Consider the following 24,328-nt stretch of genomic DNA (forward strand, 5'->3'; position numbering starts at 1 on the left):
TGACAAACAGGGGTTCCCTGTCTACAAATCACTGTGGGCGATTTAAAAGATCACGCTCATAAAATGTGGTCATCTATAGCAATGAGGTCAACCCCACCTTACACTTATCTTAAGATTTCCTCAGTAAAACTTGCTCTTAGCAGTTTTGTGAATAGGATTTATGCAAAAACTTGGAGAACTCCTAGTGGTAAGATAAAAATCTTTGTGAATACGGGTGCAGTATTAGAGCCCGTATACACTGTATTAGAGTCCAGAATCTACAAACCTCCCTTTTTTATGGCTCACACCCTGTAGGCAATGCATTCTAGTAACTGAGCACTACCGTAATAGGTAATATTGGAAAATGAAAGGCTAGATACAGTAGAGTCTTGGCCAATGTGCATGGCTTAATCAATTCCACACAGAGGGAAGAGTCAAAAACTGTTCTCTCTAACTTCTGCTTAAAACCTGACCATAAGGGAGAGCATTCTGGGTTAGCATGAACAGACAGAAAAACAACATGTCTATCTACCAAATCAACTGCCCACAGTTTAACTGGTTGTTTTTGCTGCTGTTACAGGTGAAGATGACTGTCTGGGGCAGGACAAGTGCAAAGTAAGCCAAGAAGGCTGGTATCTCCCTTCTCTGAGCAGAAGAGGGATAAAAGAGGAGTAGGAGCAGAGCAGACAAGAGAAGCAAAGCAAGATATCGCAAGAAAGTTTCTTCTATCTACGAAAAGTGTCCCCACAGTAAAAGGTCAATGTGGGGTTGGAGTTGCCATCACCTTACCAGTTGATCAGTTTCAATCATGGACGAATCTTAAGGGAGGAAACCAATTATTACTTCATTAGTTTCCCCAGACTCTGGGATATTATCACTGTGAACTGCAGTTCAAATAAAATGCTGCCCTTCTTATTTTGCTCATCCATCACACTTTGTCTTCAAGGATCAAATTTCATAACAAGGCAATTACCAACAGAGGACAACTTTGATCTCCCCCTCACCAAGTGACTCACTTTGATGAGTATCATTTCCTTCAAATACAGTAACTGCAATAGAAGCTATCAAAATGGTTCCAAACACGATTCTGTGAGTTCCTGCGAAAGATCACATTAAACAGGAGGGGTATTTCCTTGTGCAAAATCTATAACTCTCATTTTAATAAAGTTTGCGGCTCTGTTTGATCATATGCCGTATATTTGACAGCTAAGCTATTCTATTCAGTTTGTCTTTAATGATTTAATTAATTTAATTGTAGGCTCCTTAGTGGCATTGTAGCCATGGATTGCCCTATATAACACTGTGGGAAGAAATCCAGAATACTTATTTTTATTTTACCGCTGTATTCCATTACCTGGCAGTGGCAGAACTAGAGTTTTATACATGGGATGGCCAGGGGGTTGCCAAGGCTACTTCAGGGGGTCCATAGACCATGACAGAAAATTAGTGTCCTAACCCTAACCTGGCATCTAAGGAGCATGAATGAATCCCATGATTGCTGATTAGAGGTAGAAGTGATAATTCACTTAACCCGGAATTCTTCAATGTGGCAGATAGTGTGGTCCAAAAGGGTTACTTCACTAGAATTCTTTAACATACTATGAATAATCAGTGTCTCTACCACAAGATAATTTCTGTAGTCCAGACCATGTTTTTCAAGGCAATCAATTATCATTTTTGCGAGACCTGCTGCGACTAAGCTTTCAGCTGACAGAAAGTGTAAAAAGCTTTTGTGGATGGCCCCGTTGTAATAGTACCTCACAACTAAAGACATTTGTTCTTTTTTATTTAAATCTTTGGTTTCATCTGCAATTATACTAAAAAACTTTCTTTTACTTCTCTTATTATTTCACTTTGTACCATCTCAGCTAAGCCCTCAAGAAATTCATTCTGGATTTGGTGGCCTGTGTACTTAGCATTGCCACATGCATTCATCCTTTTCTCTATGAGAGTGTCATGCTTATCTATTTATTCTAAGATTGTCAAAAAATTACACTTGTTGTGAGAGTCATCAGACTCTCAATGACCTCTCTGCGCTATATTTTGAGTGGCAGTTGATAGGAGCACATCTGCAATTGTTTTAATGTAAGTACTGTTTTCCTACACTTTCTTTTTCTGGTCATCATTCATGACATCTAACATTGATGAGTTGCTGTCAATATCCTTTTTATGCTGATTCCAAGCATACATAGCATTGATACGATGCTCTGCCTTTAAATGGATCTTAAACCCAGAATCTTTAAACAGTGCCTTTTGTTACAAAAACCTGACTGTGATGTGAAGGCAGATTCAGGTGTATTGGGCAGATGCGAAACAATAAGTCGAATCTTGACTTACAGAATATTCAAGCCATGAATTGTCCTTATACCAGGAGCTGTTGAAAGCCCTTTTCCTAGTATCATGCTGAGTTATGGGAAATGTTTTTAAGCAAGGCTGTACAGGACACTCTTCTCTGGATCTTGACATTTCTGAAATACACGTTAAATACTGTGTCATATCTCTATGGAAATGTACAGTATAATTAAGGGATCCACAAGATTAGATACTAACAGCTGCTAACTAAAATGTGTAGTTTAAAGTATATGGTAAATGGTAAATGGTCTGCACTTATATAGCGCTTTTATTTTTAAACTTAGTGGTTCCAAAGCGCTTTACACTGTGACACATTCACCCATTCACGCACACACTCACACACCAATGATGGCCTGGCCTATCATTTGATCATTTTGGAACAGCATATCTGGTGCTTGATGCAGTTGGGAGGGGCTCGATGACATCTCCTGGCAGCTCTGGCTCACTATCTTGCTCAGAGCCTGAGGTCTCTGTGTCATCCCTTGATGCATCTATTACATTAAAATAACACAAGAACCATTAGTATATAATAACAATAAAAATGCCACAGCCATCAAAACAAGAACACACATGAATCAACAACCAACATTTTAAAGTGAGGCTTAATCTGACAAAATAAACTATTACAAGCTGAAGCTAAACTTAAATTCTGAACTGGGCATGTGACTGACTGCCTGGTAGATGCTCTTACCTGGTGGTTGTAGACTGTGTCCTTGTGAAGTCTAACTACACTGACTCTGACTAGCTTCAGGTAGGGAGCTGCTCTGGGGCCCGGTGGTGATGCAAGGGCTGGGGTCTGTTTGCACCTGATTTATCTGTTTGTGCTTCTTTAAAAAGAAGCCTGATATCTCTCCCTTTCTTTTCATGTTTAACTGACCCTATGCAAAAGTAAGGCAGTCTATGGTTACATCTAAGTATCCAATTACCCACATTTTAGTCCAATCTCAATCTTAATTACAAATCCCCATTATCATAACTGTACCTTACAAATCAACTACCAGCCTAGGTTACTAGTTAGGTCATGGCTAGCCCTACACTGCAGTAATTAACTTTGCTAGCTATAATTTCTTACACCTTTCTGATAGCAAACAGGCTATCTGCAATTGTGATAATCTTTTGAGTAACATTAACAGATTGATAATAACAATTGTTCGGTTTGAGTTCAAGTATGAAAATCTTTTTTTAGTTAATGGATTTCAAATTGCTAAATGTTAACTTGATGAACACTGACAGCTGTAGCCTACTAGTTACCCCATATTAGCTAAACATTCATATACTGTAACTTACGACACTGCACTGTATATGCATGTAAGTGTATTACTAGCACAGATGTAAACATAATGTATGTTAGGCTAAATTGGGAACCAATCTCTCTTAACTGATTAACTGTCTATTAATGGAGCCAAAGGTCTAACGTTAACTTACACAGTGACTCAATTTGTTCAGGAAACCTAAACCCGATGCTAAACCTTAAAACTTACTTCAAATATGATGTTTTAGCCAATCGGGAAAAGAGCTCATGGAGCTATGGAAATATTCTCTCCTTCTTCTGTATGTTCTTCTTATTCTTCTGTATCTCGCAACCAACGTTAATATTCTCTCTCCCTCGTCCTCGATTTGAAAAATGTGCCGTAGTGATGGGTCATTCATGAACGATTCATTCATTTTGAACTAATCTTTTATATGACTCGGAAGAATGAGTAGTCTCAGATAGTGATTAGTTCATTTTGTCACAGCCACGCATGTGCAAAATCCGTGCTCGTGTTTCATTCATTTGGCACGGGGACAGCTCTGTACAGGAAACAGAACTGATAAGTTCACCTGCCGAGTCTTTGGGTTTGAGTCTTTCGTTCATCTTCCACATGACGTGACAGTCTCATATGTACCCATTGGCTCAGTACAGGAAACAGAAATGATTAGTTCACCTCCCGAGTCGGTCTTCTGGTACAAGTCATTCACTGACAGCCAAGAAGTCTCTGTCTTGCAAACAGAAGTTACTTAATACTTCTTAATGCTCCCAACAAGCAGTTTGAGATGCTTTATTTTTGACCTTACAGTCACACAAAGTTTTTCTGGTCAATAATTGTAGCTTCTTTATTTCTTGCAATTCATATCTTTGTGAATATTTCTGTCATGATGTTTTTTCCCATCCTGTTGAATCTGGTAATAAAGAGTAATGTTTTAAACTTTGTATGACTTTTATCTTCTCGTCAGAAAATATAATAGACTACAAGAGCTATAAGGAAAGCCCATATTACTTACTTGTTTATTGAGTTTATTTTAAATAAACTGTAATTAATTTTTCCTTCACGATGCATCCCTTCATGGTATTAATTATTTATTTATTTATTCTTATGTTCTTGTTGGGAATAGACCCAAATCAAGCATTAATTATTTATTAACTAATTTTACACTTGGGATAAAATATTGTGTCAACACTTCCTGCATTAAATACATGAAAATAATTAATCATGACAATTCTTATAATTTTAAAAAGTCATTTATTGTCATACTGACATGTACTGATCATGATACAAACAACTGCAATACACTGACTGTGAGCTGTAAAGAAAAAAATTATGAAAAAAGACCAGTAATTGTCACACGTGAACGAATGCTGAGCCTGGAGGTCACATGTCAAATGAACGAAGACTCAGATCCGAACTCCGAAGATCAACTCAGGAGATGAAATAATCAATTATGTTTCCTGTACAGAGCCTATGAGCACCTATGAGGCTGTCACGTGTTAAATGAACGAAAGACTCAACCGTCTCAGGAGGTTAACTAATCAATTCTGTTTCCTGTAGAGCCTATGCGACTGTCACATGATGATCGAAATGACTTGAATGAAAAGATTTGTTCATTTTGCTGAACGAGACTCAAAGATCTAAGTCAGTAAAATTATTCAATTTTCCCATCACTAATGCGCCACCGAACGTCAAAATAATTCTTCTTTCAACAAGAGGTGAAATGAGATGTCAATAAGCAACAAACTGCCAGTAGCGAATGAAATTTTGGGGTGGCACCCGGGGTAGCCAATCAGATGTCAGGGGTGTATAGTGCCACCCCAGACACTCCTCTGGCTCTGCCAGTGTTACCTGGGCCTGTTAGATTTTTTCTGTATAATCAGTGAGGGCTCTGTCGCCACCATCCTGTTTCCTAGACTCACAGAATTTGAAGTTGACAAGAGTGGAGGCTTATGTTGACCTTATGCTGACCTGAGATCTGTGTTCTCCACAGTTACAATGCAGAGGATGCTTGGCTTTGACTTTTAATGAGTTATGAAAGCAGGTGGCCTAGATGGAGTTCATAAATGATATGCACAATTTGAGAATAGTAGAGTGAAACCGACCAATTAGGCAACTTTAACTTTCTGACTCCCAAGGAATTCATCATTTATCTTCAATGCACAATGTCAAAATGGTGCTTATTATATTTGGACTCAGTATTTGTTAAACACAAAAGATATACTGTACTACCCATTAGATGTAGTCTGCATGTTGCTCTGAAATGTTGAATCAGAGCAAATCAGAGAAATTAACTATTTTGTTTTGATTCAAAGATTATAAATATACTACATTTCAGTGGTGTTACATGTTAAATGTACAGAGTGTGGTAAAAAGAATATAGGAAGATTGCTTGTAAATATTACAGCTATATTTAAGTTACATTTTGTCTACACCTTTGTTTACACAAAAGCTAATGGCAATCAATGATCACATATTCCGTTAAAATATAAAAGAAAATATAAGAGCCTATTTTGCACCTATTAAGACATGCTCTTTGAGAGCAGAGGAAAATATAAACCATTATTTTCTAAAAGACAACAAAATATCTGACTCACTTTATACAGGTGTCTTAAACTACAATGTATGTACATTAAGATTTTGATACCATGTAATTGTTGTATATGTATGTTTTTCTTTAGATCTATTGTAATTTTTGCATTTGCTGCTACCAAAGTTTGAGGTAGGGTAGAGTTAGGTTAGAGTTAGAGTTAGGGGTTAGGATAGGGCTTGGAGCAGGTTTGCTGCCAGACTCCAAATAAACAGATAATATTGCATGACAACCTTGTAAGATTTTCGGAGAATGAGGGTTACCTTCTAGCCACTAATTGTAATTAAAGTGTTACAACATGTATGTACATCATACGTAAGTACTGTACATTGTATTAAAACATTAATGTAAGTACATAATAATAAAAAAATACCTTATATAAAGTGGGACCAAGGCTGAGTTCCAAGGCTGAATTTCATACCTCAAGGGAGAAAGACTAGGTTTCAAATCACTAAAACAGTACACATCCTACTCTGCTGTGTAACAAGTTAATTTATCTGTAATGAAAAACATTTCTTATGGTCATGTTTTTGGAAAGAGATTTAGTGTGAAAATTAATAATTTGCAGAAGTTAATAATGCAATGCAGAAATGCAAAAATCATATTATTTTTAATGCTATGCTCTTTGTTGAGGCCTACACAGGTTATGTATTTCTATGGCTTCTTATTGTGTCTTTGTTTTGCAATTGTGATATTGTAAAGTCTATGTAAAGCTGCTAAATTTCTCACTGTAGCTTATTTAAATGACGCTTGCTAAGAAATGTACCATACACTCAATAAACAGTAAAACATCACTTTATGGTAAGTAGATAGCACATTAAATAATATTCAGTCATGCAAGGCTATTTTTCTGTTTTTCTTTTATAACAGACAATGCAAAAGATATTCATGTTTTGAAATGGCACAACTGAATAAAAAGCTTTTTTTATTTGTATTATTTTAAAATTGTAATGGACAGTCATTGCATTCAAATTTTATATATTTTTAGTAAGCCATATGTCAAAAGAAGCTAGGAGAGGCTTTTAGATTTAAACGCCTGCCAATGAGCTTCACAATAGAATAATTGCTGTTGCTATGTGGTTTACAGTAATTTTAACAATCCTCTCATTAAGAGTTGTGCCGTTCTGAAGAAATGTATGTGCCAACTTTGTATCAAAGCCTTTTATATTATCACAGATTATTAAAATTGAATATGTATATGCATAAAACGCACATCAAAAATAAACATAGTGTATAAGTGTTTTTATATTTAAAGATCTTAAATGATTTGACAAGTCATTCTGAATGAACTTTATTTGTTCATTTACAAAATATATGCTACACTTTTTTTTTTAAATTATCAGAGAATCTAAAAATATGCTTTATGTGGTACCATCTAAATTAAATTAAAGTGTTTAATTAAAGCTAAAGTATGTAATTTCTGTGCCACTAGTGCCACAGAACGGAACTGCAAAAATAAATCATGTTTTCAAAACAGTTTTCTAAATACGCCGCTTACCTGCAGTTGTTCAAACAGTCAGATAGTCTCGGTTGAGTAATGTTGTTGGGGCAGGTCAAAGCGGGTCGCTCAAAACAAACACAGGAATTTTTATAGTTCCACAGTGACACTGTGTTTATAGTTTTTAAGAAAATTTGCCTATATGAATGGCTTACTTATAGTTATTTCTGCATATTAAGCTGAAATAGAAGAAAGTATTTTAACACTGACAACGTTACATACTTGAGCTTTAAATAAGTCAATGTTTATATTATAATTATTTAACATGACTAAATCAACCTAAATGCATTAGGTAAATACCAACAAGTCATTTTAAAGAGTTAGTTCAAGCCGAAATTGATCTTAATGGTAACAATTAAATGCTACCACTTTTTACAGTCAATATGGCAATGTAGGATAAAAAAGATGCATTTTTCATCATCCACACATTTGCACACATGCAGTCAATTTTATTCCATCTACTGTATTTAAAATGTATAAATTCCTGTGAGGACTGAACATAATTATGAGAAACAATGATATCTTACAATGAAACATGCAAAAACAATGGGTCATTATGGGCCAGATGTGAAGCATATCAATGAATAAATGAACGAAAAGTCATTATACCATTTTGTGTGTAATTCTCAGAATCTCACTGCAAAGGCTTTTAGACCTTATAGGTTTACAGATATTCAATGTAAGTTATGACTAATGTTCTGGACCCAAAAGCGGAACACAGACTCAGAGGAAGTTGGTTCAGTGGGTTTATTGCAAGATGTTTGTAGACAAAGGTAGTGGAAAATGGGCTGGTGAAGGCGGAGGCAGAAGACTAGCTGGGCTGGCAGTGAGTGGCTGAGCAGAGCTGCAGGCAGGCCGGATGAGTATGGTCCTGAAATATAGGAGTGACTGGGGGTTACACACAAAAGGCAAAACTCTAGGTAGGTAGAGCTGAGCAACAATCACTAGGAGGCCTAAATGTTAGTACCACACTGGCTGACTGAATGATCTGGCGGAGAGTGACTGGAGAACCGGGGTTTAAGTACTTGCTGGCTGATGAGAAGATGAGGAACAGATGAGTTGGCTGATACAATCAGGAGGAGGAGGAGCCGAGTGGAGTGCCATGCCCTGAACAAACCACAATCACAAACAAACAAGGGGAATAACAAAATACAAACAAAGAAAACACAAGGAAAGGGAAAACAAGGAAACACAAGGAAAGGAGAAAAAATAGGAGCCTTAGCCCAAACCATGACAGTACCCTCCTCTCAACGGGAGCCACCAGGCGACCCGCCAGGCTTGTCAGGATTGGCCTGATGGAAATCCTGCATGTGCGAGGTGTCCAGGATGAAAGAACGGGGCACCCAAGTCTGCTCCTCAGGTCCGTATCCCTCCCAATTCACAAGGTATTGCAGACCCTGTCCACGACGGCGCACGTCCAACAGCCTCCTGACGGTGTAGGCAGGATGATCGGAGGGGGATTGGTTGGAGGACACAGTGGGCTGACATGGACCGGATTCAGCTGTGAGACATGGAACGAAGGATGGATTCTCATGGATTTAGGGAGTTTGAGTCTGACGACAGAGGGGTTGATGATGTTTTTGATTTAGTCTTTAATGGAATGTCTCTTGAAGAAAGCCAAACTCTTTGACCTGGTTGGTGATTGGGTGCTGGGGTCCGATGGCTGTCAGCAAGGTGGCAGTTGTGATCAGCTGAATGAAGCAAGGCAGGCGGGCATCTCTCCAAATCTTGTGGCAATGACGGATGTGAGCTTGGACAGAGGGAACAGCGACGTTACTCTCAACAAGGGAGGCAGATACCCTAAAGAACATTCAAAAGGAGACATACCAATAGCTGCACTTGACAGGGAGTTATGCGCGTATTCAATCCAGGCGAGCTGGGAGCTCCAGGATGAGGGATTCCCGGCAGTAATACATCGAAGCACTGCTTCCAACTCCTGGTTGACCTGCTCTGCCTGACCATTGGTTTGAGGGTGAAACCCAGAGGACAAATTCACAGAGGCACCGAGAGCGTGACAGAAGGATTTCCAAACAAGAGAGATAAACTGGGGTCCACGGTCAGAAACGATATCCCGGGGAATACCATGAAGGTTGAAAACATGATGGACCACGAGTTCAGCAGTCTCACGGGGTGTGGGAAGTTTGGACAGGGCCACAAAATACACTACCTTGGAAAAATGGTCAACAATAGTGAGGATGGTAGTATTACCTTGAGAGGGAGGCAGTCTGGTAACAGAGTCGAGAGCGATGTGTGACCAGGGGTGACTGGGAACAGGGAGGGGGCAAAGCAGGCCAGCAGGTGGACGGTGTGAAGATTTTACATGGGAGCACACCAAGCAGGCAGCGTCAAAGGCCCAAGTGTCCGCATCCATAGTAGGCCACCAGAAGTGTCATTTCAGAAGGTCAAGGGTGCGACTGGACCCAGGGTTGCAAGTGAATCGGGAGGAGTGACCCCACTGGAGAACTTCGGAACGCACAGAGTCTGGGACAAACAAACGGTTTGGGGGAACATTACCGGGGTCAGGATGGGTGCGTTGTGCCTCCTTGACCACTGACACAGTCTCCCAGGTAATGGCTCCTATCATGCAGGAAGACGGGAGGTTAGTATCCGGTCTCGGGGAGATGTCCTCGGAGACAAACTGACAGGAGAGTGTGTCTGTTTTGTTTGAAACACCTTTAGTTTCTGTTATATGAAAATCCAGCATTCCTGATGAGTTCATTTAAACAGCAGTATACTGTATGTTTACCTTGTACCCTGATAGGAGGTGCAGGAAGTTTGTACAGTAAGTGATTCAATTTTGTCAAAGGACCTATGTAATCTAGAAAACAATATTGTGGGCACGGCCCCTGCAATCAACCACCCATAGGTTACTGTGACCTACCTTAAAATTTCCTTTGAATCAAGTTCAGCTTATTCAAGAAAATCAGGCATTTTGAGTGGCTTGATATCAGTATGTACTTAAGACATCACTGCAATGGCCAATAGAAATGAAATTATTCCTATGCTTGATCACTGTTAGTTCTCAAGCCAACTTGAGCTGCAGAGCTAAATGCAGGACTGCTGCTTAGATCTATATACTCAGTATGCAGTAAATTTATATTGGGGAGACCGGGTATGGTTGTAACATGGGGAGAGTTGTAACACCACCAGTTCCACCAATCAGGGATAAGATATGTCATATGATCATTTCAGTGTTTACCCACTTCCTCCCTGATCCCACATGGTAGTTGTCAAGGCTGGAAACAGGCGCATGCAGATTCTATAGAGAAAAAACGTATTTTGAGGTAAGAAAGTAAATTTTTTGACCAAGACTACATTTTGTTTAGAACTTATACTATTGCAGATAAAATCATATGACTTAGATTAAATTGTAGTTTCTCAGGCAAAATGAGATTTCCCCTGCTAATTTCAAACAACTATGCTAATACAGTTAGCTAAACAATGGCTGACAGGGGTGGGATGGGTTGTAACACATCTTTAAAAAGTGTTACAACCTTCCCCTTACATAAAACTAAGAACACTTTCTTGATTTTAATAATTTTACAGAATGCCTAGGCAGTGGAAAAGAGAGACAGACAGGGTGTGCCTGCCAATGTTTAAAAAAAAAAAAAAAGCATCTGGTGAGGTCACAAAGAAGGGCAAGTCAGTCAGATCAGTTGCGAAATCACATGGGATCTGCCATTTAACACTGAGCACATACTGCAAATCACTGCAGAAGGGGTCCATTGATCTTCCCAGTGCAGGTAACTGGAGCAGCAACAAAGTTTTCTCTGAGGTGAAGGAGGAAGTTTTAGCTGACTGTTTGACTCAGGCAGCAGACCTGTATTATGGACTTACTCCACGTGAGGTAAGCATATGACAGGTTAGCCACTGGAGACCAGAGTAGAATTGAATATTAGCGTAGGTGCCAGACAAATGTAAAAACTTTTTGTGTCTATGTACTCAGGTTTTCTATTCCACTTTCTTTTTTACAGAAAACTTTTGTGTTGTCTATATGGAGTAATTTGGCAACTCTAAGCCAAAGGAAGTGTGGGTAAAATGTGCCCTATGCAGTCTCTGGGCCCACCAAGCCTGCACTCCAGGGTTACCAACATTAATTTGTCACCATTGTGACTCTGAATAAGAATATACACACATAGACACACACATACACACACACATTGACATTGTTTTTTTATTAGACCTACATGTTCTTTATACAGGTAGTAGTGTTCATTAAGCATACATACCTTAAAGGAAGTTTGTTATACACACACACACACACACACACACACACACACGTTGGTGCAGCTATCCTTATGAGGACTCTCCATAGACATAATGATTTTTATATTGTTCAAACTATAGATTCTATCCCCTAACCCTACCCCTAAACCTAACCCTCACAAAAAACTTTCTACATTTTTACATTTACAAAAAAACATTGTTTAGTATGTTTTTTAGGCGATTTTAATTTTGGGGACACAAGAAATGTCCTCATAAACTACATTTATAGCATAATACACATGTTATTACCAGTTTGTAACCTAACATTTTTTCCTCATAAACTACTGTTCCAGTGAGGTCTGCCTCAACCTTGAGGAAAAGATAGCTCTCTGTTTTGTTCTGTCTAATGATGTCATTGCAGGGATTGTTTGGAGTTTTAAGAGTCATGTGACTAAGCCAAAGGAATTAAGCTCCAAAAGTATCTAAAAGGAGAAGAGCCTCTTGATTCATGACTCACAGGGACCCTTATAGACTGACCAACTTAACTTGGTGTTTTAAAAATATAATATTTGTATGATTGTATTCACTTAGTTGAACAAAACACCGTTCATAGAAGTATCTGTACTGTTCACATATCAGAACTCTGTACTTGTATTAGATGATGTCAACTCATTTACATATGCCTATAATTATTAATATGCATCACTAGCCTAGTTTCCATCCACTTTTCGTGCTATTTTATTATCGACAAAGTGAAAATGCGTAAAAAAAGTGTGGGTAATTTGCCATCTTCTCCCTGTTTCCATTCAAATGGCCTTTTAGCGATAAAAATGGTGCGCGTAATGATGGCATGCCTAAAAAAAACACTGTCACATAAGTTTTGGTTTATCACAAAATAAATCTTCCCTTAAGCCGTTTCCATATAGAAATGAGTGTTTATCGCTAATTGTGCACCTTTCGCCTCCCAGATGTCCCTAATTCTTTTTCCTCCGAAGTTTTGATAAAATGGGGAGAGTATTGAGACAATTAATTGAAATTAGACAGCTTACTTTCATTTTAATTTAACAAATAAAAGCAATCAGAAGATGAGGAATTACAATCAAAAGGGAGCTGTTGCCCTTCTGATATTGGTCCTGATGATGCGCCTATCGCAGGTTGCCACTGGTTCCGACCCGAAAGTGAATCGTCATGGCCCTGTTCAAGCTGGCAACCTGTACCAAGTAGTGGGGAAACTTTCAGTCTTAGTATAAGGACCATCCATTGATGTGTATATGCTGTGTGCACAGCTATTAAAGAAAAATGTATGCAGGGTTTATATCAGGGGGTATATCAGGGTTTACATATGATACAGTCCTGATATTCAATAGGCTATTTGGAACAATCATCTAATCTAAAGCATTGCCATTACAACTGCATTATGTCCCACATATTTGTCCAGCAACTTTTAATGACCAACTGAACTTGATTGTCATCTAAAATTATTTCAGCATCATAATGCAATTTACATTTTCTGAAGAAGCTCAGCAAATGAAATCTGAGGTAAAGAGGGTTAGATTTAAAATATTTAAAAGTTTTAAAATGTTCATTAGCTAATTTTCTGAAAGTGAACTCAGCAGTGGACAAATAGTTCTAATAGTTTATAGTCTTGAAAAAGTGTAGAACATTCTGAGAATGTCATTCAGCTGACTTTTTTCATCTACAGAACAGGGTAAGGCTAACTTAAGTTTGTGTAAAGAAAAGGCATATATACTGTAGGTCTAAAAATATTATTTTTTTCTTTTGGTAATTAATTATTTTATTTAATGCTTTATTAATTTGGTAAGCTAATTTATTTAATTTAATACAGGGAATTTTGCTGGCATTTTTTTCAAAAGTAAGCTAAACAATAATTTTATAGAATTGGGCTATATGTTAGTGTTCCAAAAAAGCACACTGATGCTTTTCTCCTAGTATTGTGTATTTATTTTTAATTTAAAACATCTATGTGCAAATACAATTTTTTGTATTATGGGCTAATTCCATGACTGCCGTCTATTATTTAGAATGGTGTGGAAAAGCAACTTTAATAAATAAACGGATGGCTACGTGATTAAATTAATCACAAAGAGTGGTCATTCATTTGTTCTCCGTGCACTTGTCATGTGCATGATACAAAATATTTGTGTTGGAACTCCTGGAAGTGTCATGTTTGCAGCATCGGATCTGTGCTATGCCGTTAAGATCAATCCATAATCACGTACAATAAATTGGCTTTCAAGGATATATACCCTGTCGTCATGCTTAACACAAGCTTATGATTGGGGTAAATTCATTTGACACTACATTTTTGCGTTAATGCCAATTTTCTCTACAAAAGGTGTTTCCAAACCAGTTTTTCGCAACATTTGAAGTTTCGACATAGAGTTTATTCGCTAGAGCTAAACGGAAAAATATGTCGACACTTGTGAAATTTTAACAATGATTTGCGTTTCCATCAGCTTTATGCGCTAAAACTTTTTTATGCGCTAAAAATTTTCGCAAAAAATTCTTGGATGGAAGCGTCGTTAATGTTACATTGGCTACCTGTTAAATTTCGTATTAATTATACAGTTTTGTTAACTATGTACAAAGCTTTGAATGGTCTAGCTCCACAGTACTTAAATGACCTTCAACCATGCTATATTCAATCACGTTCATTACGATCGCAAAATTCTGGCCTGTTAATAGTTCCTAGAATATCAAAATTCACTAAAGGAGGTAGATCATTTTCCTGTTTGGCTCCTAAACTATGGAATAGTCTCCCTAACACTGTTCGAGATGCAGACACACTCACTCAGTTTAAGTCTAGACTAAAGACTCATCTATTTAGCCAAGCATATACCTAATTTATCCATCAACTCACAATTAGGCTGCTTTAGTTAGGTCTGCTGGAACCAGAAACATTTATCATGCTCTATAACTCTGCAAAAAAAATTGAATGGCATCTGTGATAATATTATTCTATTTGTTTCCCTGTCTCAACCTAAGGATTCATATCCCGAGGTTACCAGAGCCAGCCAGATCCACCTTCATTCCTGCTTGGTGTCGGACTCCACTGCTACGTGTCTCTGAGTGATGATGACTAAAGACAGCTGATACCAGCCAGACATCACTTCAGTCTATTACGATGGACTTCAGTGGATGAACTGATGCCAACTCCAACCATAAGACATGGGATACTTCATATGCCACTGCCTGAACGTTGGACTTAGGATAGACCTCACCGAAATGACCTGTTGGTTGATGTACCTCACTGATCTCTGCATGCATCACCTTGGTCTAATGATGGACTACACTCTTAAAATGTAATACATAGACTTTCAATTTTTTGCCAGCAAAAGCCTTCATCAACCAACTAACAAAGGACAATGCATCAATGTGAACTTCTGCAGTTAATCCAGAAGAATCCAGAATCCCAAAGACATCAATCTTATAGTTCATACAAAATCTTTGTGTAAACACAGGCCCTTAACATTTACTTAACTAATTTTAAACCATGACCTGCACTGCACATAAATAAGTAAAAGTGGCATTATTTTCATGCTGGTTAGCCAGAAGGGAACTGGTGAACCCACAGTGAGCCTGGTTTCTCCCACAGTTGTTTTTCTCCATTAACCAACATCTTATGGAGTTTTGTGTTCCTTGCCCCAGTCGCCTTCGGCTTGCTCAGTGGGGTTCTAAATACGATTATATATCTATTTTTATAGACAATTTACAATTAAATTTAATCAAACTACACAATGATGACTCTAAGACTTTATAGATATTATAGTTTCATTTTCTGTTACTGCATGATTTTCTGTAAAGCTGCTTTGAAACTCTGTGTGTTGTGAAAAGAGCTATACAAATAAAAATGACTTAACTTGACTTAATTACTATTGTTTAAGTAGTCTAAGTTAGTCCAAGGTTAGATCCTCAAGTCATTTTCTGTTTCTTTCTTTTGTCTTTGGAAATGTGGAGAACTTTGTCTTTAGTAAACTCTCTCACAACTTATTAAAACTCAACTTTGACTCTTGGGGGTCCTATTTTAAGAGTGCATGCGATAAGCGCAACACAATGCCTCAAGTCATAAGTGCAAAGTCAATGGGCGTGACCATGAAGTTTTGGTATTTTCGTGCAAGCAAGCGCTAAGACTAGGTGCAAGTGGGTTTGGTGAAACCGCGTGCGCAAAGTGCTCATCGTGTTCTTCGGAGGTTCTTCTCTGGCAACGCCTTCGTCCTATACAGTCCATTCCCTGTCCAGCACCAGCGATATAAACATAGACAGCACATTCATAAGAAGTTGGTAGTATAAATGGGCTGTATGCAATGAATTAGAAGAATAGGAATATGGATTTCCATTATTTTGCGCATTAACTGTGTCCATGTTAAATGGGACAAGCTCCTTTTATACGCACGGTAAATGTGGTTCATATGAATGTAGGTTCCGTTAAATTACAGAGAATGTAAGTATTATTAATCATATTCATCTTCTGACACACAAATTATGGCTAGTAAACAGTGATTGAATCAGCACGCACTTCACTTCTACCGGTCGACATTGATTTAAAAATGTTTTATTAATGTATTGAAACAAAAAAATTAAACCAAAAATATTTGTAAATTCAACTGACACTTCAAACTAAATGAAAATATAATCGAAATAACGAAGTGGTCAAAAAATTATACTAAATCCAAACATTTTACTCTCTTTTAACTTCACATTTAACTTCTTCCACCAGTCCCTTTAGCAGTGACTTAAAAATCACTTCACGACAGGTGGAAAATTACTAGTCAAAATGAAATCATAAATACAATTGTAAATATACAAGAATAATAATACATATAAACATAACAATAAAAATAATAATAATTGAAGAAATAAACCATGACCACTAGAAAGTTTAACACAAATCTCATAATTTTTTTGTTTCAACAAGTGGCTTCAACAGCTATTGAAGGGACATAATTTGATGTTCTTAGCTTTCAGAATTTGGACATGAACTTTATTACCACCTACTGGTGGAATCTCCAAACTGCAAATGCAGGAACTGAATTTGGACTTTGCGCTGAGTTAAGATGTGGTATTGAAACGTCTTGGCGCAACGACCAAATTCTGAGGAAAATAGCAAATTGCGCTTTGCACCACTTCATTTACATACAATATACCCACAGTTTGCGTGTCTACATCCACAGTAGCACAAACACTCCCACCCACGTCCACTATGGCTTTGTGCTGGCACGAAAATTGCACTTAGAATTAGCCTTCTCACGAAAATTGGATAAGACATAGTGCATGATTGTTGCACGTAGCGCTGCGCATAGTGCACTCACGAAAATAAAGCCCCTGGTCTTCACTGAACATACTGGTCTCTCTAATGGGTTTAAGCTGTATTTCCCTATAGTTTCTTTTAATTAATCTCAGTTTACAAGAACCAGCCAAATTCTTTAGGAAGAGATATTAATTACAAACTATTTCACTAACATTTGCTTAACTAGAAAAGTGATTTCTTCTGGCAATTTCTCATAAGCAGCAAAACAACATTGTTTATCTCATAAGTTTGGGATTGGCTGCAGCCTTTATGTTACCTAAAATAATTTGCAAAATAGCAAGAAGGGAAAAACAATGAATAAAATTAGGGTTTAGGGTGCAACATCTTAAGTTCAAAAATGACTCTGCCCTTAGGGAAAAGGCTTGAAACATTGTCTCTTAGTAACAAGTGTCTAAATTGCTAACAACTTTGCCTATAGAATAACTCAGCTAATTAGATTTCACTGTAGAATATAAATTGTTTAACTTGTTGATGCTGCAAAATTTGCCACATCAGCCATTAATCACCTTAACAGTATAGGATGCTTTTCTCCACACACACACACACACATTGGTGCGGCTATCATTATGAGGACTCTCCATCGACATAATGATTTTTATACTGTATGAACTATAGATTCTATCCCCTAACACTACCCCTACCCCTAAACCTAACCCTCACAAAAAACTTTCTGCATTTTTACATTTTCAATAAAACATTGTATAGTATGTTTTTTAAGTGATATGAATTATGGGGACACTAGAAATGTCCTCATAAACCACATTTATAGCGTAATACCTTTGTAATTACCAGTTTGTAACCTAAAAAAAAGTCCTTGTAAACCACTTAAACCCGCCCACACACACACACACACACACACACACACACACACACACACCCTGTATGCTTTTTGGAAGCAAGGAAATCTGACCTTTTCATGAAAGAGTTAACCTGGTCAATGTAACTAACTTGCTTATTTGATTAGTGACCTAGAAATAGGGCAGAATCTTAATAATTTCTTAATTTTACGCCATAACTTTTCTTTTAAAATTTTCAAAAATCCCAAATCTTTGTTTATTTCCAGTATTAAATTAGAATTTAAATCTAAGATATTTTATGTGAACTTTTGAACCTCATTGTATGTGTATATATATATATATATATATATATACACACACACACACACACACACACACACACACAGTAATATTAAATCATATTTTATTATACTATGTATTTTTCATGCTTATAAAGTCACCATCTTACTACTGTCAAACAACTCTCGTCTTGCATGATTATTTGATATATTTGACACATTGCATGGTTTGTTGTGTATGTGTTTTCATGTGCATGTGTGGGGGTGGATTACAAAGTGCCAGCTTGGATCACCATCACAGATAAATAATGGAATTGTAAAAGGCTGATTAAATGATTGATGTACCTGTGTGCAGACAGAATCACCGAAATTAAGTGTGACCAGATGACCTCTGCAATCTAATGAATACTGATCACCACAGGCAGAGGCTTCCCAAGGGTCCCACAATTTCACTGACTTTAGAGCCCTCACTGGGTAACATTGTTAGATACATTTGATGAACATTAGCACTGACACTGATTATATTAAATGTGAAGTTACTAATTAAACTCATATATTTGCTTAAACCAAGTATGAACTTGAGTGATGGCACTCCGAAAACATCTGTTTACACTCTACAAAGAGAATGTAAAGAGATACTGAACATTTAGTGAGGAAAGCTATTGCTTTATATTCTCATGAAACTCGTGGCAGCCGATGTCCTTCAATGGAGGGCTGACTTTGAATGAATAAACGAATAGTCACAGTTATGCTCAATGGATTACTTCAGACGTTGCCAGAACTCTGAGGAATGTCACTTCAGTTCACTTAGTCCTACACCTTGTCAGCAGGAGGTATTTAATCTAGATACAACCTTAAACAAAAAATGTTATTATGCAGGCAATAACATAGTCAATTAATTCAAATTTGAGGAGCACTGGGTATTATGTGAAGTATTTGAACACATAAATAATTTCACTATTACATCAGAACTGCGATTTTTTTTTATTTTCCCCAGTTCTCCCCAATTTAGGATGCCCAATTCCCACTACTTAGTAGGTCCTTGTGGTGGCGTGGTTACTCACCTCAATCCGGTCTTGCCTCCGCTTCTGAGACCATCAGTCCACGCATCTTATCACGTGGCTCATTGTGCATGACACCGTGGAGACTCACAGCATGTGGAGGCTCATGCTACTCTCCGTGATCCACGCACAACTTACCACGTGCCCCATTGAGAGCGAGAACCACTTAATTGCGACCATGAGGAGGTTACCCCACGTGACTCTACCCTCTCTAGCAACCGGGCCAATTTGGTTGCTTAGATGACCTGGCTGGAGTCACTCATCACACCCTGGATTTGAACTTGTGACTCCATGGGTGGTAGTCAGCGTCAAAACTCACTGAGCAACCCAGGCCCCCTTATTACATCAGAACTTGAAGTATTTGAAGTTCCCTATTCACTAATGCTTTCTTGGGCACTTGGTCAAAAAGCCTGTTACTTCTTCACCTGAGACCGGCAGGGCTTCTACCATGCAGCATTTTTTCCCCTTTTTTCTAGCAGGGTGGGTAGCTGCCTGCTTTATTGCATATTTTACCTGTACAACAACCCAGTGTCTACCTGTCTAGACAGTATGATATATCATTGTTTTTTCATGCTTAATGAGAACAAAGAGAGAGAGAGAGAGAAATGTTTCCTCTGTTCATTTAATCTTTAAAAAGGCATTGCAGTACCATGTGAGACCAGAGGATATTATTATTATTATTATTATTATTATTATTATTATTATTTTACTGAAAGAGAAGATATAGTATTTTTAGCTGATTGGTGGACAGCCTGGAAGTGGCTCACATTGTTGTATTAGCATAATGAACAGAAACAGAAGCAGCCGAGCAAATCAGTAATATAAAACAAACCGTCTCACATGAAAGGATTTTATGCCTCTGCTCTGTGCCAAAGATTAAACATGAGAATTGGAGAGCACAGAAGGTATAACATAACTCTTAACACATATTAATGGATTCAATCATGATTCACTATTGTTTTGCCTTGTGTTTAGCCTCTGTCTTCTGTTTTCCCTGGAATACATTTCCCATAATTCACTGCCCTCATCACTGCTAGCTGTTCCCAATTGTTCTCACCTGTTTTCCATTACCTCCCTTATCCTTGTGTATATAATGCCCTGATGTCTGCTCAGTCTTTGTCAGTTGTTGTGTGTTTTTCTCCAGTTCATGTACTGGTTGCTATCTTGTTTGTAAACATTTGTTTTGTTTCCTAGTTCCGAACCTTGCCTTGTTCCAGTGTTTACCCTGTTTTGTGTTTAATTTATTTTTCATTAAACTAGCTGCATTTAGATCCGGCTCCCTTGACTTCTTCCCAACATTACAGATTCAGTGTTGGATGCTGATGCTTCCTCATGCTGATACATATGAAAGCTAACTGTACATTGTCACTTGTCATGCACAGAGTTCATCCTCATGGGCTTGAAACACTTTCTCTGATGTAATCACATAAAAGTGTTATGTTTATTTTATATTCAAAAGAAGTTCACCTCAGTTGGATGTATTTCAGTGTTGTACTCTCTTTTGAACACCCTCAAAAGGATATGACTGTAGTCACAAACAAAAGCCATGGTAGATTGAAGCCGAATTTAAACGTTTAAAAGAGCTAGGTGCAAGCAATTTGTACAGGCACAGTATATGTTTTTTATTTTTTATTTTTTTTATGTCTCTCGCCACAAGTACTCACAAATAGTCAATTTACTGGAAACATGTGTTAATGTACCTTATAACAAGAACTAATATCGGAAAATCTGAGAAATGTACCTAATCTGACCAAATGACCTTACCATCTTTGTAAAAAGCAGAACATGGAGGCCAGGTTGTACTGCACTCTCTGGGAAATCAGGAACTTAAAAGGAAAACAGAACAATACCCTTTGCCTGGACTTTATAAATAACCCCCTGAGATCCAATTTTTTTTTTTAACTCTGTTCATGTGTAGACAGATGGCCTCTATTGCATGCTGAGGTCGCACGCCTTGATGCAATATGTAACATGCAGCTCGAAGAGCCAGAATGAATCTGAACAAAGCAATCCATCTTCAAGTGCATAGATGGGAAACCTCATAGATCACTTCTGAGACTGGCAGGGGTTCAACATGGGGGTTTAACCTTGGCCAGAGCACTGGGTGGTGAAGAAAGAGAGTGCCAGATATGTGGTCACTGTGCCTACAAAGAAATGAGTTTAATTCCAAAAGAAAAAAACTCCTTTATCTAAAAACCCAAGCAACAAGTCTAGACTAAAGATTAATCTATTCAGCCAGGCATACATCTAATTTATCCATCAACCCATAGTTATGCTGCATTAGTCAGGTCCGCCAGAACCGGAAACACTTCTCATATTCTTAAACTCTGCTTTAAAGCAAATGGCATGCCTTCCATATCTTCTGTTGTTGACGTCAAATGATGTGCGTCTAATCAGACTGTATGTTATTTTGGAACAAATTCGTCTGTAATTTGCTAGAATCTAGCCAATTAATGCAGATGCCAACATGAACACATTGCTTCTGCTAGGTTAATTTTGGCTACTGAGAACATGAAACTATCACAATTCAAGAGAGAATTAAAAACCACAACACTCAAACAACAAAGACTGTTAATCATACTTCTGCTGTTGTATGAATTTATTTCTCTTCAGCTTATCTCGTGTTAATAATTTTGCATATTGTTGGTCCTATGCAGTTCATTTTGATATTAATTAAAGTGTGATTTTAAAGACATTTTTGTTTACCTTTGTACAATGAACAATTTTGGTACCATGTTGGGTCACCACTTGATGTCCACTGCAAAATCTGGGACTGTCCTGAGGCAAAACAAGATGAGTACCACTGATCTAAATGACCATGTACACATGCAAGCTTTATCTGGTGCAAATGTCAGAATATTTTATTGTCATTTTTCAAATGTCAGCAGAATGCTTTGCCATTTCATCTAAGAGCAATGACTGGGAAAATGGCTTTGAATCTTGCAGAATGAATTTATTTGATTCCCTATCCTTTTGCTCTCCAGTCACATTCTCTCTCTAAGGTTTATTTGGTATCAGCCTAATAATAGAATGCCACTACAGACATCTCAAGTACTGCCTGTGTGGACAAACAATCTCTCAGTGACCAGTACATCTGATCTCTGGCAATGACATAGAGGCTATTTGGCAAGACACTCTTAAACAACTCGAAAGGAAGACATGATGAGTGCTTGAAATTTGGAGCTTAGCTTTTGGATTTTCTTGCCGTAATTGAATGTTTGTGAGTGTTGTAGCGCCTACTCTCTGGCCAATAACTTATATAGAGGTTATAATGCCAATCTGTGGACCAGCGTCTCAGAAGAATAGATTTGCTGCTGAGAAAGATGCCACAACATCAGTGAACAGACTCAAAGAACATTTGTTTGAACACACGACATGTATTTATAATATAACACTCAGGTAAGTTGCATCACTTACTATAAAAGAATGAAACAGAATTTTTTTTTTTCCACAAATGAAATTGTCATTTCTCAATCTTGTTATCACTCTTTTGTTTTAGGTTTCATGAACCTTTTCCCTTGGTTTTCAACAAGGTAAGTTCTCTTTGTTCGTTCACTTTAACTCAGTGTTTGATTCACTCTAATGAGGTTGAAAATGCACACTTATATCACCTTTGTTAAAGGTGTTTTTCCTTCTTTAAATCAATCAGTGTTCAAGTATCAAAAACCCAATTAATATAAATCCAATTAATATATCAAAGTTGTCAACACAATAGAAAATCAACACTGAAAATCAAATTTCAAAACCCTCAATTTTTCAGACTCTCAAAAAAACAGTTCTTTGAATAGTCCGTAGAGAGATTTAAATGTCTTTTATCGGTTGACGAGGAAACAAAAATATCTCCATCCAAGAGAAAAAAAGAAGAAAAGAAAAGTTATTCGATTTCCTACCATTCGTAGAGTTCAGAAAACTTTTTTTTTTTCAAACAGAAAATCCAAGAACAGACTCAAGGGGGCTCGCCAGTCCAAACCCTCCTCAGAATCACCGGAAGTCCGGGACAGATCCAGAATACAAGCACCAAGACATCGTCACATCAGACAGAGGACATCAATCAAACTTGGAAAGGGACAAAACAACAACAAAAAAAAAAAACCTGACCTTGAACAGACAAGGTCACAAAAATATCATGAATATCTTCATTGTAACAACATACAATAAAGTTTTTAACTCATGAAAGTAAATTAATCATCGTACATCATACATTTTAAACAGAACTTGAATATCTTGAATAAATGTACATGCATTTTTCAAATAAAGAATATTTTCTTTATATACGCAATGTCTGTGATTATTTTTCCAACATAACACACTCATTAATATACGACTGACCACTTCTCGTCACATAATTGATCACATAGTTAGCTGTTATTTACCAAATACAGCATTACACTTTTTTTATATACATAAATCACTCTCACAGATTTAATTTCTCTTGCTTTTCCTCTTACACAATAATAACGGTTTGATTTGTAATAATTGATATAATTAACAAAGCAAATTGACTTACCAAGGAGATCGCTAACTTCAAAGAAAATTCCAGAGAGGCGTAAGTATAGTACGTCCCCTTTAAATCCTTCTCTTTACCCTTTGTAATCACTCCATAAACACTTTAGCAATACTCTGATGCTAATAGAGTATATGTATATCACCATACACTTTGATATTTACAAGCTGAATGTCCATTTCACTCACATAACAATATCAATGTCACTCATAACTAATGGAAAATAAAATGCGTCATTTCACTCACATAAATCCATCGATAGAATTAATCTAGGTTATTTCTTTCTTTCTGTTCCCCGGAACGGCAGCGAACACCGCACTCATCAGGCATCCGTGCACGAGAGAGAGAGCTGCCTCTAACTCCACGCATAAACCTAGTGCAAAACCCGGAAATCAATTTTTCTGCTGCGCCATATTCTGCGCTCGCATTGGCCCGTCTCAAGTTCAAAACTCATCACCATTGGTCACATTAATACCCAAGTGAAAAT

General features: G+C 37.5%; 1 protein-coding gene and 1 long non-coding RNA gene across 3 annotated transcripts in view; both read left to right on the forward strand.

Annotated features, from left to right (window-relative positions):
* LOC127423075 (urotensin-2 receptor-like) overlaps positions 1 to 15,640 on the forward strand; it is a 103,180-nt gene extending 87,540 nt beyond the window's left edge. Inside the window, exon 3 of one of the 2 annotated variants that reach the window (XM_051667105.1) lies at positions 14,879 to 15,640. The gene's annotated coding sequence lies outside the window, so the exon portion shown is untranslated. Of the gene's footprint in view, positions 1 to 559; positions 7,260 to 14,878 lie in introns of those variants that run through there. The other variant, XM_051667103.1, reaches the window with a different exon arrangement.
* A 6,824-nt stretch (positions 15,641 to 22,464) lies between these two features.
* On the forward strand, positions 22,465 to 23,525 carry LOC127423076 (uncharacterized). Its single transcript, XR_007894271.1, has 3 exons — positions 22,465 to 22,736; positions 22,837 to 22,870; positions 23,267 to 23,525. It is a non-coding gene; the product is annotated as an uncharacterized LOC127423076 (long non-coding RNA).
* The last annotated feature ends 803 nt before the right edge of the window (positions 23,526 to 24,328 follow it).

This window comes from Myxocyprinus asiaticus, chromosome 32 (assembly GCF_019703515.2).
Source record: "Myxocyprinus asiaticus isolate MX2 ecotype Aquarium Trade chromosome 32, UBuf_Myxa_2, whole genome shotgun sequence".
In the NCBI taxonomy this organism is placed as follows: Eukaryota; Metazoa; Chordata; class Actinopteri; order Cypriniformes; family Catostomidae; genus Myxocyprinus; species Myxocyprinus asiaticus.